Source organism: Neofelis nebulosa, chromosome 11 (assembly GCF_028018385.1).
Source record: "Neofelis nebulosa isolate mNeoNeb1 chromosome 11, mNeoNeb1.pri, whole genome shotgun sequence".
In the NCBI taxonomy this organism is placed as follows: domain Eukaryota; kingdom Metazoa; phylum Chordata; class Mammalia; order Carnivora; family Felidae; genus Neofelis; species Neofelis nebulosa.
In genome coordinates, this window is record NC_080792.1 from 49381498 (window position 1) to 49397862 (window position 16365).

The following is a 16365-nucleotide window of genomic DNA, read 5'->3' on the forward strand; positions in this document are numbered from 1 at the left end:
ATTCTGTGTCTCCCTCTCTCCCTGCCCCTCCCCCGTTCGTGCTCTGTCTCTCTCTGTCCCAAAAATAAATAAAAAACGTTGAAAAAAAAATTAAAAAAAATATAACCTTTATTTTATAGTAATATTATTTATAAACACAAATGTACTTCTACTTATTTACTTTATACATTGTACACATGAGAGACTAAAAAATACAACAAAAATAATGTGTACATATATTTATATGTTATGTATTCAATAATAGTTTAGAATAAAAATATGCCAAAATGTTAGCCATTGACTGGGTGGTGATGCTATATTTAACTTTAAAAATGTCGTTATCTTATGCATTTCCAAAATTTCCTATATTGAGTCTTTTAGGATGGTGAATTATGACAAAACTTAAAAAAAAACTACTCTAAGTAAGAAATAGAAGTCCTTAATTTTCAGTGCCTTTTTCTCTTAAATATACTGAATTGTTTCACTTCAGCAAACATTTTTTAAATGCCTGTTGTATAGGACTAGGTTAATGGTAACTTTTCTGACATGAAAAAAATGAAAGATCTGTTAACAGTAAGTCCACATTTTCATAGCATATAATAGGTTTCAGCTGGGCACCTGCTGTGTGCTCCCTTTGGAAGGAATACCCTCTGGTTTGTCACAGTTTCCATCAAGCTCTATAATCTTTCACCTGGTCTGCTCCAGTATTCCTGCTACCTGTGTAACTCCTTTAGAGATATACATGTGTCTTCCTCCAGTATTAACTTTAACAACCAACATATTTAGCGGTGGAACATGTACAAGGTTATTGTCATCAAATATGCCATCTATTACCTTTACTAATTAACTTTTCTGAAAGCTGTGCCCAATGGAAGAGACAAGAACTCAAAACAAAGGAGCATTGCTACTGGAAAGAAAAAGCCAAAATGTAATGATTTCAGCTAGAATGATTATATGCCACATCTCTCTCTCTCTCTCTCTCTCTCTCTGTCTCTCTCTCTCTCTCTCTCTCTCTCTGTCTCTCTCTCTCTCTCACACACACACACACACACACACAAATGCACCAACTATAAGCTTGTTATAAATAACAAGATAGTTAAATAAATTGGTTAGAAGATAAATATTTCTAAAATTAGTAACTATTTTTTCTATCCCACCAATCTCTGATTAAACAATACAATGACAATCGCTTCTCGGCCTTTTGGCTAAGATCAAGTGTAGTAAACAATACAATGACAAGAATATTGTATTTATAATAGCAACAAAAAAATTTAAATACAAGAATGTGTGGGAACAATATGAAAAAAGCTTCAAAAGTTTATTGAGATATAAAATATTTCAATAAATGGATACACATAACAAGTTTCTGAAAATTATAAAAATGTCAGTTCTTCCCATTTGAATTTATAGTTTTGATGCTATCCCTATAACTTTTTCTATAATGTGAAAATTTTAAACAAAGTGCATCTGGGAATATAAACAAGAATAGAGAAAACTTCTGAAAAGGGTTCTTAGTGAAAAGACCTTAAAGATGTTCATAACCCTTTTCCTAATAATTTCATATTTAATAATATATTTCAATAAAATAATAGGAAATGTGAGTAAAGATTTATTTATGTGATGTTCACCATTACATTATTTGTGATACTGAAAAATTTGGTTCATTAAAACATCTCCCTAAAACAGGAAAATGTTATACAAACTATGGTGCATTCATATACTAGACATTAGCTAAATGACATGTTTGTGAAGCATTTTTCATGACATACAATAAAGCTCATGATATGCTATATGAAGAATAGCAAGATATAACTCCACATTCATGGGCACCTGGGTGGCTCGGTTGGTTAAACGTCCAATTTCGACTCAGGTCATGATCTTTGTGAGTTCGAGCCCCGCGTTGGGTCTGTGCTGACAGCTCATTGCCTGGAGCTTGCTTCAAATTCGGTGTCTCCCTTGCTCTCTTCCCCTCCCCCACTCATATTCTGTTTCTCTCTCTCTCTTTCTCTCAAGAATAAATAAACATTAAAAAATTACTTAAAAAACTCTACATTCAGCATGATTCTAGTTGCTTAAAAATTTTTTTTCAGGGTGGTGAAATTATAGGTGATTTTTATTTTCTATGTTTTATGTGTTTCTAAATTTTATGGATAAGACTGTTTTTTCTAATTAGGAAAGAATACAGCAAGTTTTATCCTTTTTTAAAAAATGTTTATTTTTGAAAGAGACAGAGACAGAATGAGAGTGGGTTAGGGGCAGAGAGACAGGGAGACACAGAATCTGAAGCAGACTCCAGACTCCGAGCTGTCAGCACAGAGCCCGTGGTGGGGCTCGAACTCACAAGCTGTGAGATCATGACCTGAGCTGAAGTCGGACGCTCAACCGACTGAGCCACCCAGGAGCCCCTTTTAAGAGGAAAAATAGCTCTTAACCAAAAAATTACCCTAAGTTTGGGGTGATATTTTTGGACAAAGACAAAATCATACTTCAAAAGGGACTGTCTGTATTGGCTTTTCCCTCTCTTTACCACCTTTTCTGTTGGTAGGTAATTTGTGTAAGAACTATTTAAGGAAGACCAAAATTAATCCATATTGGTTTTCACCAAACAAGGCCTTTTTCCTTGAGGCCAAATGAGAAAGGACTGTGTATATATAATGTAGATCCCCTTGTCAATATATCTCCATATTCTGGTATGTTAGCTCCAATTTTTGTATTTTTAATGAGATCTTATCTCCCTCGTAGTCCAGCAACTGCTGGATCATTTAGAGACCATCCTGTAGTGTTTATGACAGCACAGTTGGTTGCCATGGAAAGAACTGAGCTGTCCCCAATCCCATAAAAAAAAAAAATGGGTTCGAAGCAGTTGATTTGGCCAAGTTCAGAGCCTCTGTGAACCCTGGGAGTTCTGAGTTTCCAATTTTCTTGAGCTGCTGGAAGTTTGTTTGTTTATTGTTAGCAACATAAAACTCTGTTTTCTTTTTCTTTTTTTAAAGAAATGTTTATTTTTAAAAAAGATTAAATTCTGCTTGTACACCATGCTACTCTATTATAATAAACTTTTAGTGTGTTTTAAATCCATATATATGTTGGTTATAGATATATTTATATATATGTAATTTTATATTTTTATATAAGATTTTATAAAAATCATACATGTACATCTATATACATATATTTTTTCTAAAAAATAAAATTAGGAAAACGTGAAAATACTAATTCTAGATTTGTTTCCAGAATCAACTGGAAGTGACAGTAAAATCCTTTATTTTGATACATTCATGCAATTGGAAAGGAGCATATGTAGGGTACTTTATTATTTTTGTTTTCTTAATTTCTCTTTCTGCTACTTTATTATTAGAGTACGGACATGCAATGGATTTGTGTATATTGATTTGTATCCTGCGACTTTCCTGAATTCATTTACCAATTCTAGCAGTTTTTTGATGGAATCTTAAGTGTTATATATATATATACATATATATATATGTATATATATATATGTACTCGTCCTTCTTCTTGTGAGGATGTGAGATGATAAAATGCCTATATGAGATGAGTGAGATGAATGAATAGGCATTGTGACTTAGTGTCGTGCTAGTATTGACCTTCTAACAATACATCAGAAGGAGGAGGATCATCTACTTCTGGACCACAGTTGACTGCAAGTAACTGAAAGTGGAAAGCAAAGTTATGGACAAGGGAAGGCTACTGTATTCCAAGAAAGAGGAGGACATGGAATCTGGGAAAGAGGGGTATCCAGTGTCGCAGATGTGCCAAGGAAAGCACTAGTGCAATAATTGTGCAAGAGACCGAGGGAACAGCCAGGAAAACTGGAGCAGGTGGAGGAAAAATGTCTCCACAAAAAGCAAAATGCAGCTGACAGAGAAACTTTTAGGTTTGACTTTGTGGAAAATTGTATTGAGAGGCATTTTACAAAGCTGTAGAGAAATGTTGGAAGATTTGGCCATACCATCAAAGAAAACTAAATATATGAGTATATGAGGCAACTATTAACTTTAAGAAAAATACAAAGTTTTACAAGAAAGAAATCATAGAACACTGCTTTCCTAGATGATCCAGCAATATAGTAACAATATTTCCATAGTTATAATAATGATTATGGATCTAACAAAAAAAATGAGAGAGTGCAAAGGGAAAGAAAAAAGATATATAGGGGAGCTAAAATTTTTGTCTACCATAAAGGATAAACCCTAAATGGATAAATCAAGACATATTATTTAGAAATACAGGAATAAATACTAGAATCAACAGCTTAAAAAGTTGAAAAGTAGTTGGTTTTAGGGTGTAACGTGTGTGTGCGTGCGTATGTGTGTGTATGTGTGTGTGTGTGTTATATTGATAAAAACTTTTTAAAAGAAAATCAACAAAATTACACTTGAGAAAAAAAGTCTAGAAACAGCATGTGTCACTATATAAGACTTCTCTGATCTTAGGTGAATTATTACAACCAAGAGTGATTCTTTTGTTTCTCTTATTTCTGGGCACTTTTACTGCTAGGCATCTAATTTCTAGGTTTTATTTTCACTTGTGAGTTGAATGGAGTGATGGATACAATACATCAAACTTAAACAAGATAACGAGGCTGTGTTAGTGGATGAGCAAGGCATTCTTAAATCCAAAAGATATTTATGATCATCATTGTTTTTATATGGAGGTAAATAGTTGTTCAAACTGCATGTGCTAATGGTATATTCTGAATTTTTCATTGTTGTAACAAAGAAAATTTCATGCCAAAGTGCTCTTCTGTCCCAATTCTGTACATCCCATCCCCTGTTTTTAAGGGCATTACATTTAAATCACACCCATAATCTAATCATAATTTCATGTACAGGGAAAGCTTTAATATTTTCCTTTGAATCATGGTAAAAAGAATAAAATTCCCTTTTTATGAACAATAAAAGAATTCATATACACTCAATCACAAGCCATGTTATTTTTTCCTGTTGTACTTCTCTTATAATGGAAATAATAAAATTGATAATATAAGCCCTTTTAGGAGCATTACGATTACTAAACTTGGGAATTCAGAGCCTTGATTGCAATCAGCTGAGTGCGGTGTATTCTATGGCTCTATGTATTCAATCTAAGTCATGCACGGATGATCAGGGTTATAATGCTGAGTCTTTCCTAGGTGCATGACATTGGCCAAGACTTTAGTCACCACCCGCTATTCAGCTTTCACATGTATGTCAATTGAGGAGCTCAGAATACCAGGGATTGCAAATAGTTTCTTTACATATGTGTATGATAGAGGCTACCAGAGGTCTGTAAGAAGGATTATGAGACTATGTATGTGTGGACTCAGCTGGAAACTGCTGCCTTGTGTCTTCCTTGGACAGAAACTAAGAAAATAACTCTCCTTACCCCCATGTATTTGTGAACCCTAGATTAGATGATCTGAACTCTTTCTTTCAGGCTAAAAACTATTCTTCTAGCCTATGATTTTCATTTTCTACTTTGGATTCCATGCTTTTCTTTCTTTCTTTCTTTCTTTCTTTCTTTCTTTCTTTCTTTCTTTCTTTCTTTCTTTCTTTCTTAATAGTACATTCATTAGATTGCCACAGATCTTCCTGAAGGTACAATTTTTATAGTATCCTTAGCAACTTAAAGTAAGAAAAATTCTGCTAAATAGCACTTTTATGAACCAAATCAGTTCACCATGATACTTGGAAGTTTCAACTGTAGATTAAAATTTTTTTCTCAGTCAACTTGAATATATTTAATGAATCCTTTTTCATGGACGTAGACTATATGTAGTTGAAGAATCCAAGGACTAATACTTTGGGGAAAATGCCAGTAAACAAACATATCTCCCAGTAGGTAGATTTCCTTGATGTGCGTGACTGTAACCATTAGAAATGGAGTTACTCCCAAGTATAGGTTTTCATGGAAGCTATTTTTCTTTTCTTTTTTAAAAAATCATGACAACTGTGGTGCTTAGGGATTGGCCCATTTGGGGTAATTTAGGGAGAAAGCCATTGTCAGATGAAATGATGTTCTTTCTCTGACATCTGACTCCAAGCTGATGCACGTGACCACTTGCATGTTTGCCATTTCCAATAAGTCAGAGCCACCAACACCAGCCCTTTGGCAGTAGTTTTTTTTCAAGCACGTGTCTGTTTTGCCTGGTGACATTTGGTTGAGGGTGTAAGGGTCAATGAAAAAAATGTGGATAATACAAAAAGAAGTTTTAAGATATGATCTAATATTTTCTACTTTTCCAACCTGAATGTAAATTTAAGATAATAATGTAGATTATCTTTCACAATCAAAATATAGAAGAAAATGTACAGGAATTAATGGAAGAACAATAACTCAAATGTCTAAGTACACAGTACGGCTCCTTCCTTAAACGGTATAGCTGCTATGAATTATTGCTCACTTGAGCTCTGGTTTCCCTAACCAAGGCCGAAGCTCTTTCTTTCTTTATTTTTTTTTTAAGTTTATTTATTTATTTTGAGAGAGAGTGCACACAAGAGCAGGAGAGGGGCTGAGAGAGAGGGAGAGAGAGAATCCCAAGCAGCAGGCTCCACACTGTCAGTGCAGAGCCCGATGTGGGGCTTGAACCTATGAACTGTGAGATCACGACCTGAGCAAAGTTGGAGATGCTTAACTGATGGAGCCACCCAGGCGCCCTAAGGCCAAAACTCTTTCTAGAGAGAGAAGTTCTCAGTGATGCTTTATAAGTTTATAATGGCAGTGGGAGCTGAAATGAACTCTCTGAAAACTTGTCAATTCATTTTGCTTTCTCCACATCAGGTGTTAATGGTATTTTAAAATAATTGCTGATTCTAATAATTAGGAATGGGTTTTATCTGTTCCTCTGCCCTATAATCTTAGTCCCCATACCTTCAGTAGAGGCTGCCCACACCTTTTGAACCCTTTCTACATGTGGGGAATCATCATCCTGATGCATCCCACCTCCCTCAGAAGAAACAAAACTTACTTCCCAGACACCTTTGAGGCGTGTATATAAAGGCGCCCCATCAATCATTGTACTTACCTGAGACACGCCTTACCATTTGAGCAAGGGCCTCTGTGGAATCCATTTTGCTATTGAGATGGAGGTCCAGGTTTGTAGGTTTGGGAAGCTGCAGACAGTGTGAGATTTGTATCCAGAGCAGAAATGGCAATGTGTGGTAGTCGCTGGGTGCAGTGAAGTCCTGGTGGCAGTTCAAGGTGGACACCCCCTGGTCAGTGTCAGCATAACCTTTGGTGGTGTTTTCCTCCTCAGGCCAGTTTCAGACATGGTTTGGGGGCATTGTTTCTGGAAGCCTCAAGCCTGGCCCTCTATCCATCTTGTGATTCCATGAGCTACACAATATTCTTTTAATAAACTCCTTTGTGGCTCATTCCATTAGGGTTTGTTTCTGTTGCTAGAAATTAAGAAATCAACAGATACATTGTTCTTCCAGGAGAATGTTCTTTCTACCAGATTTCTGCCAGAACCTTTGCATTCTTCTTTAGTATAGTCAATGGAAATCTTAAGAAAAACCATGGTAATATATACCTCATTTGATTTTCCCTGTGTCTGACTTGGAAACTGAGCACACATTTATTGTGTACCCATCACATGTGACCCTATGCTGACGTTCTGATGGGGTGGGAGGTGGCGGCAGAGACTATAATGCTAGGTAAACCAAATTCTGTAGCTTTAATTGAAAACAAGCTCCATAAAATGATTAAGCTATTTTTTTACTCTACCAATCCCCAGTAGTCTTTTAAAAAATATAGCTTTAAGTCTCTTGCATACACGCTTTTACTTCCTAAAAGAGATTTTTATTTATTTTTCTTGTGTACTTGAAAACTATTTTCGACAAATGTCCGTTGACAGATAAACAAAATGTGATATATACTTACAATGGGATATTATTCAGTCTTAAAAAAGAAGGAAATCCTGACATATGAGCAACATGGGTGAACCTTGAAGACATTATGCTAAAATGAAATAAGCCAATTATAAAAGGACAGATGCCATATGATTCCACTTTTATGAGCTACTCAAATCCATAGAGATAGACAATGGAATGGTGGTTGCCAGGGGCTGGGGGAGGAGGGGATGGGAGTTTATGTTTAATGGCTGCAGAATTTCTGTTTTGGAAGATAAAAAAGTTCTGGAGATAGATGGTCGTGACGGTTGCACAACAACGTGAATGTACTTAATGCCACTCAATCGTGCACTTAAAAATGGTTAAAATGGTATATTTTATATTACATATATTTTGTCACCATGGGGGAAAAAACCTTTCTAACTAAACAGAATATATACTACAAACAAAGCTAGGAAATGGATTTAGTCATAATCAGTAACAAAGCTCTACCTGGGAGACAACAGTGATGTGGGGGAAAGAAGGTTTGTAGAGTAAACTCTCATTGGGTACCAGCTCTGTAATTAGCACTGTTAACCTATGCAAACCTCAGTTTCTTCATCTGTCAAATGGGTAAGATGAGGGGAGGGGCATTTCATTTCTACAATGCTCTGATTCCCATTTGGCTGCAGATTTAGAACCAGGATCATCCTTGACTTGAAACATTCAACATGTCTGCTGATGAATAAACAGATCTTCAGGAAACTATACTTGTCTTCCAGAGAAACGGTTTCTTTCAGTAAGTTCTCACAGAGCAAATGCAAGTGCCAACAATGTAGGCTTTTGAGAATGTGGAGTATTTCCTGTACCCATAATCCTTCCCTCCTGGAAGCTGTCTATGATGTAGAAATTCAATTCCCATCCAGATTTAGAAATGCAATTCTTCGGTTACCTGATAAAATGGAAACAGGAAAATCATATTATTATATTTTGAATCTCATGCTATGAATGTATCCGAGGCCAGACTTCATTATTTAGAGAGTTACATTTAGGCTCCTTATACAACAGTAAATATCAAGGCAGTATTTATTTATTTACAACTTCCCTAGGCAGATCAAACCTTTCAACACAGGACTGGTGTGCAGTCGGCAAGTTCTATATTGCCAGCTAAGTAGTCGGATGCACTCAGTAGGCTGACAGACAGAGAAAGCTTTCGAGGCCAGTCTGGAGGGGCACAACTTCTGTGAATCAATTGCCTAGAACTATATCTCAATTGTAGGAGAAGTCTGCCTTAAGGAAATACGTATTGTTCTTGAAAATGCCACAATACAAATAGGAAACACACACTGTAGACTCAAAAGGAGCAGGGAACTGCAGACTGAATAAACAGCCCACAAACACCCATTTTCCTGGGAAATATATGTCCAAGACTTAAGAGCTCTGGCGCTGGCTTATCTGTCATCTACCTCTTTGAGATAAGTCAGTCTTGGATGACATTTGCTCTTGTCCCCCACAGGAGACTGCCAATTATTATCATAGATCATCCACTAGAGGGTGACAACCACATATGCTTGGGGATGGATGGTCCTTCTGTAGACACGGTGGTACCTAGGCACATTCCAAAGTCTGGAGTCATTTCTTGAAGCTCATCAGCCTAAGTGGTTGGACTTCCATTTCTGGAAACTCCCATATGCAGGAAAGAGGGGTAGCTATGAATTTTCCCCACATTTATGGGCTGGATTGTATCTCCTTCTTGTACTTCACTAAGGAAAATGTGTATATACTAGTATATACATATATTGTATATAAAAAGGTGTATATAGTGTATATATAGTTTTATTTTAAGTAGAAGTAATACCTCTCATCAGTTTAGATGAGTAGGTGTATTAGCAGTTGGAAGGAGAACTTGCCAATTATTTGGGATCTTTTATGGATACTGTTATGGGTCTTTGGGATAGTTTCAGTGAGTAGTTTCCAAGGTTACTTGATTTTCCCAATTGTAAAACGTGGGCCATTTACTATAAACCTTAGGTCAATTTTTTTATTGTAAAATAGGGGACAGTGGAAACTTTAATTAGAAGGTTTTGTGTCTTTCCAGGTGGTATCTTACTATATCAACTAAAATGTATGAGATAAGTTGGTGAGACCGTCTCAGTTGTGATGTGGATCTGGAATTACCGATGCGAGAAATACTAACTAACCACTTAATGGACACCTAGACAGCTGACCCAAGCCCACGCAGAAACCACAGTAGCTTTCATGTAGTCTGGATGTATTCCTACTTGTATTCTAACACAGCCACATGTGGAGGGCAGTCATTTAAGCAGCTTTTGACAGAGCTCTGGACTTGTCCTTAACGTTCCACAAAAATGTTTCGATTTTTAGAAGAGGTCTCAGGAAACCAAGACTTTCCCAATTATGTATGTTAAAACCTTTAGTGTACTATTTAGGCAAACAATAGACTCAATAGTACTTTTTTTTTTTTTTTTAAAGGGACAATGGCTTTTATAGTATATGTGAGTATAAGCTCCTGTGTTAACTGCTTTTGTAACTCTTCCTGGTGCTGCACTAGGGACTATGGACGTGGTAAGTACTCTGCATTTGTTGGATATCTAATCCATAGTTATTATAAAATTAGAATGATTTTAAATAAGAAAAATCCATCATTGAGTGATGTGCTCATGCTTTTTTCAGTTTAAACATGAAAACCAAATTGTGTACTTTGATTTGCTTTATAGATGACGTTGGTTGGGTGTCTGTATGTTCATCAGTGCTCCTTCCTGCCTTTGTTGTTAGCGTCTTTAGGAGGCAGTGTTTATAGTAGACTAAAGCTTTGGAAGCCAGACAGACCTGAGTTCAGAGGTTTTACATTGCTGGGTTTTACAAAGATACAAACATATGTACGGTCCCTGGAAAACAGATAAAAATAATTTTGCTAATTAGTTATAGTTTCTAGCTGTATTGATAGTAATAATAGGTATGTTGGAAAGCTAGATGATGCAGAGAGGAAGTGGTAGGGTGAGTGTGGTACACATCTGAGCTAGGCTAGTTTGGATTATTTGCAAATTCTGTTTCAGCAGATATTTATTGAGTACATTCTGTAAGCAGCATTGATTTGGGCACTAAGGGCTAAACAGAGAACCAAAGTCCCTGCCCTGATGTACATTACCTGCTGCCTACACTGTCTTGGAGAAAGAAGCAGTGTACTGAGCAAGATAATTTTTTAAGTTTATTTATTTATTTTGAGAGAGACAGCAAACGCATGCACAAGTGGGAGAGGGGCAGAGAGAGAAGGAGAGAAAGAATCCCAAGCAGGCTCTGCACTATCAGCGTGGAGCCCGACGTGGGGCTCGAACTCACGAACTGCAAGATCATGATCTGAGCTGAAGTCAGATGCTTAAACGACTGAGCCACCCAAGGGGCCCCAAGATAATTTTTTAATAGCACTTTTTTTGGTCTGTTTTTAACTTTTTGAAAACTTTTGGTGACAACTTTATTGAGATATATTTCACACACTATAGCATTCACCCATTTAACATGTATAATTCAATGGTTGTTAGTATATGCAGAGTTGTACAGCCACCACCACAATCAATTCTAGAACATTTTCAGTGCCACAGAGAGAAACCTGTTGGCAAAACCCTTTGGCATTTACATCTCCCTCTCTCCACTCCCTGCCCCTTTCAAGGCTACCACTAATTGACTGCCCGTCTCTAAAGATTTTCCTATTCTGAGCATTTTATATAAGTGGAATCATATATGTGATCTTTTGTAAATGGCACTCCGCATAATGTTTTCAAGATTCATGTTCTAGCACACATCAGCGCTTCATTGCTTTTTTATGGCTGAAATCTTTTTAAAAGTCTCCTTAACACATATTAAATACTTATATGTTATGGACTTTTGTTTTGTTTTGTTTTGTAGTCTGTGGGGTCCTGTCTTGCTTTTTCCTCACCGCTCCTTCTCCTACCCTCCCTTGGGAGGGTTTTCTCTCTTCTTCTTGTATGAAGGCAACAACACTCCCTCCCCGGGACTACTACATACACCAGCTTTAACTTTCGTTTTAACATCTCTTGAAGTTTGGAGCATGTGGCACCTACTTTTGCAACAGCAGGAAATCTGTTTTCTGTCCTTTCTTTCTTTCCAGTCCTTTCTTTCATTTTGCGTCTGTGCGCCCTCCAAATGCAATAGCCCCGGCATTCTTTACAGAACTTTGTAGAATTGGCCTTAGAGTGGAAGCTTCCAGTGATATCCAAAGATACATGAACCAGCCAAAGGAGAAAGTGGTGGGAATGAAAAACAGCGAGAATGACAGCCCTGGAATTTTCACAAAATTGGGACAGACTGGTTGTTCCTTACTCTTACGCCTGACGGATTGAACATTTCCCACAAGGGCTTGGTACCATCTAGGACCTGAAGATATGCTGCATTTTTCCTAGCAAACTCCAGACCCTATTTTACTCTCACTTCCTTTCTTCTGGGTTTGGCCATGCAAAGCCCACCGATAAGTTATAAATGACTTATCAAGCATTAGCTTTTAGAGAGTAGACGGCTCCATAAATACCTACTTGGCCTCATTAAAAAGCTACAGTGATTAAAGAGAATGATTAGTGTGGTGCCAGAGGGGAAAGAGGAAAATCCAACATCTGACTCAAACGCGGCCAGACCTCTTCTCGGGGCAGACCGTTCATGTCATGGAAGAGGATCTGGCCTGCGCGCTGTGAAACAGAACGTTCGAGCCAGTCGTCGTCGTCGGCATCTGAGGAAACTCCACTCTGGGGCCTGTCAGGGAAAGAGTTATGGAAAGTGCACACGTTCTCAGAGACGATTACCCTCTTGCCCTGCACGCCTCCTTCCCAACCTCCCCTTCCACTCCCTGTTGCCCCCCTGGAACTTAAAACATTATTAAAACAGGGAAACCTATAACTGGTATGAAATGACCCTCAAATGACTGCTTAATTACAGCGAAATGAAAGCCGGGGGACTACAAATAACCAGTAACTGTCCCGGCTGTCACTGAAGAGGAGCCTGCACATGAGTCATGAGTCATGAATTAGCCACTAAGTGTTTCGCTTGCAGCCACGGGCCGCCTGCCTCTGCCCTGCCCGGGCTGTCCCCACGTAGCCTCCCACGCCGGGGGCCCCCGCGCGGCGCTCCGCGGCCCGGGTCGGGACCAGGCGGCGGGGCTCCGCCTCGGGAGGCGTTTGTTGTGATTCGCAGGGCGCAGGAACTTGGCGGCCCAGTCCCCCTGCAGCCCCCGGCCGGCCGTCGGTGGGGGAAGTCTCCCAGGCTGCACAGGAGACAGGCTGACTGAAGGAGCGCAGCCAGCGCGGCTGCAGATAAGTTAATGTACACAGAGAGGATGTAAATTACCACGACCCTCAGCAGCAGGACATTGGCCAGGGCCCTGTCAGGGAGAGGACAAGCGTCGGCGGGGCCGGGGGCTCGCTGACATCCACTCCGAGATGGAGCCGCCAGGCGGCCCGGCCAGGGAGGACCTCTTGGAGCCAGGCTTTCCTTGAAAACAGCTGCGTGTCCCTCACACCTCCAAACTAATGCATTTTTAATCAGGGGAATTAGCTCTAGGCGTCCCATATTTTTCCAAACCCCCTGTCTCCTGCAGCCACGTCCCCATCCCCGCCCCCAGTTTAGTGACTGGCAGTCCCATTATGTTTCTTTATCGGCACTGCAGTCTCCCGCTGCTCCCACGCACTCCAGACCAAGCCACCTTTGAAAACCTCCCGTCCCCACCCCCATCCTCCCACCGGGCCTCCTCTGCCCGGTCCTTTCCAGCGCAACTCTCGCCCCCACCCTTCCCTCTGTTTATACAGTGACATCACAGCCCCTGGCTCTTCGAAGCTCAGAGAAAACAGAGTTCAAAAAGGCAAACAGGAAAGCCGGCTAGTCGTGGCGTGGGCACCGGGTGAGATTCGGTCCACCCGCGGCGGGACAGCACAGACGCGCACGTGCGCACGCGCACTTTTGCTGGCGTGCTCCCTAAAATATGAAGTCGTTGGGACCTTGCTTCCCGGGCATAAGCCCCCACTGTCAGCCTTTAGGGGAAACCCCGCGCCAGCCACTTAGGGGATTTAGATTTTTCCAATAGCCATGTAAGAAAAAGTAAAACAACAAAACTGAAATTAAGTTTAATAATGTTATTTAACCTGATATATCCAAAATATTATTTCAACACACGATCGATATAAACAATTATTAATGAGATATTTTATACTCTTCCAGTCACACTAAGTCTTTGAAATCCAGTATTTATTTTACACTAACAGCACATCTCAATTCAGATACTAGTTTTTCCATTGGAAATACTTGATCTGTATTTGGATTTCATAAAACTTAGAGTTGGAAAAGTTGGTTCAGATGTCCAAGTTGTTCCAAACATATTTAAACATTTTCCAATAACTGAATCCAGTATTGGTTTTTAAATTGAATTAAAATTAAATAAAATTGAATTTAAATTAATAAAATTAAAAGCTAAGTCCCTCCATAGCACATTTCAAGTCCTTAATAGCCAATGTAGCTAGCAGCTAACATATCAGACAGCAGTCACAGAGTTACTTAAAGTGACCAAGTTTTGCTCTTGCTATTACAAAATGGGGATAATAGGGGCGCCTGGCTCAGTCGGTTAAGCGTCTGACTTCAGCTCAAGTCATGATCTTGCAGTTCCTGAGTTGGAGCCCCACGTTGGGCTCTGCGTCATGGAGCCTGGAGCCTGCTTCGGATTCTGTGTCTCCCTCTCTCTCTGCCTCTCCCCCGTCATGCTGTCTCTCTCTCAAAAAAAAAAGAAAATATATATATATATATGTGTGTGTGTGTGTGTGTGTGTGTGTGTATATATATATATATATGGAGATATATATATAATATATATATATATATTAATGGAGATAACAGTACCTACTTTACGTAGGATTGCTGTGATGACTACACGAAATTCAAAAAAGCAATATGAAGGTCTTAGCACAGGGCCTGGCTATCATTATGTATATGTGGATGACTCCCAACACAAGAAGTAGAACACAGATCTTTAGATCTATGTTTCCAACTGCGTGGTAAAGCTCTTCACTGAGATCTATCTGTGAGATTTTCCAAACATATTTTAAACTCAACCCACCAAAGCCTGAGTTGATTATCATCATCCTGAATGTGCCTCACCTGAGCACCCTCATTGATTCAGTGCCACCATCCGCTCATGTCTGGTGCCTCAGCCACAGTCTGTCTGGCAGTCATTCTAGTCTCCTCTCTCTTCTTCACTGTTCTCTTCATCCAGACTTATTAGTTATTCACCAAGATCTATCATTTCTACCTCCTAAATACCCCCCCAGTCCACAGAGTCTCTCAACCTCTATGGCCACTACCCCAATCTAGGCCACTGTCATTTTTCACTTGGATATTGCAGCTGGTATTCCTGCCTCTACTTATGCCTGCCTTTAATCCATTCTCCATGCTTCAAGAGTAATTTCTCTAAAGCCTGAATTGATCATGCAACAACTTTGCTTAAACACTTTGTCAACTCTTTAAAATGACTTGTAAGGCCCTTCGTGAACTTGTCTGCCTTACCTCTTTTTTCTTGTCTTTCACAATAACCTTCACCATCTCCCCCACTTACATTCCAGCCAGTCTAAACCTCCTTCAGTTCTTCTGACACACTACATGTTGCCTGATGGAGGAACTCCAACATACAGCCATGTTGGCCATGCCTGGTCGCTTCATATTCATTTATATCCTACGAGTCACGTCTCCACTCTGAGAAGGTGTTTTAGGTTCATCATTAGATATTTCTTAACATTTTGCCGTATGGCAACTTGAATGCTCTATTTGACTATGTGTGTTTCAGAGAGTAACTCAGCTGTAGGCTCCGAATTAGAAAATGCCATCTCCCTCTCAAAAATCTTTTCATGACACCTCAAGAAATCCTGGGGATGCTAAGCCTTTAGATTATTAGGCAGTTATTTATTGTGTCTGGTTACATTCCACAAAACCGATTTTTATGAAGTTTCCTTTCTTTGTTTCACTTTGGTTGCAGAAATTGGCTAAGATACATTGGCAGTAGGAACATCTATTGCTTATGCAAGTTTTGCTCAAAGAGAGTGTTGATGTTGGAGCTGTGAAAAAAGCACAGATCCTACCTTGCAGGACTGGGGAGAAGATGGGAATGTTAAAAGTTAGCTTTAAAATGGTAGGGGTTCGAGCACCAGGAGGAGCAGTGGTGGAGTATTTCAAACTTACCCCAGAGCCTAATGAGGTTTGCCAGTGCTCTGGGCAGGCATCACTAGCTGGCTCTTCTCCATACCTCTTGCCCTTTCCTTCCCTCTACTCTCTCACCTCCCAGACACACACAGTATTGGGAGTCAGGACTTGTGCTAACATTGGAGCCGAATAGACAACATGAGACTGGTAGATCAGGGCAGTGATGGCTAGGTATTTTCCCAGAGGCCCAAAGAGAGCAGGATTTGTATGTCTGGTTTCTACCTCTAACACCTCCAGGCCTGGGGATGGATTCCCAATGATCTTCTTCCATCAAAGGGCTTGATCCCAGGAA

The 16365-nt window shown here is 39.3% G+C and overlaps 1 pseudogene; it reads left to right on the forward strand.

Annotated features, from left to right (window-relative positions):
• The first annotated feature begins 1164 nt into the window (after nt 1–1164).
• LOC131490688 (U2 spliceosomal RNA) lies at nt 1165–1252 on the forward strand (annotated as a pseudogene).
• Nucleotides 1253–16365: the final 15113 nt, after the last annotated feature.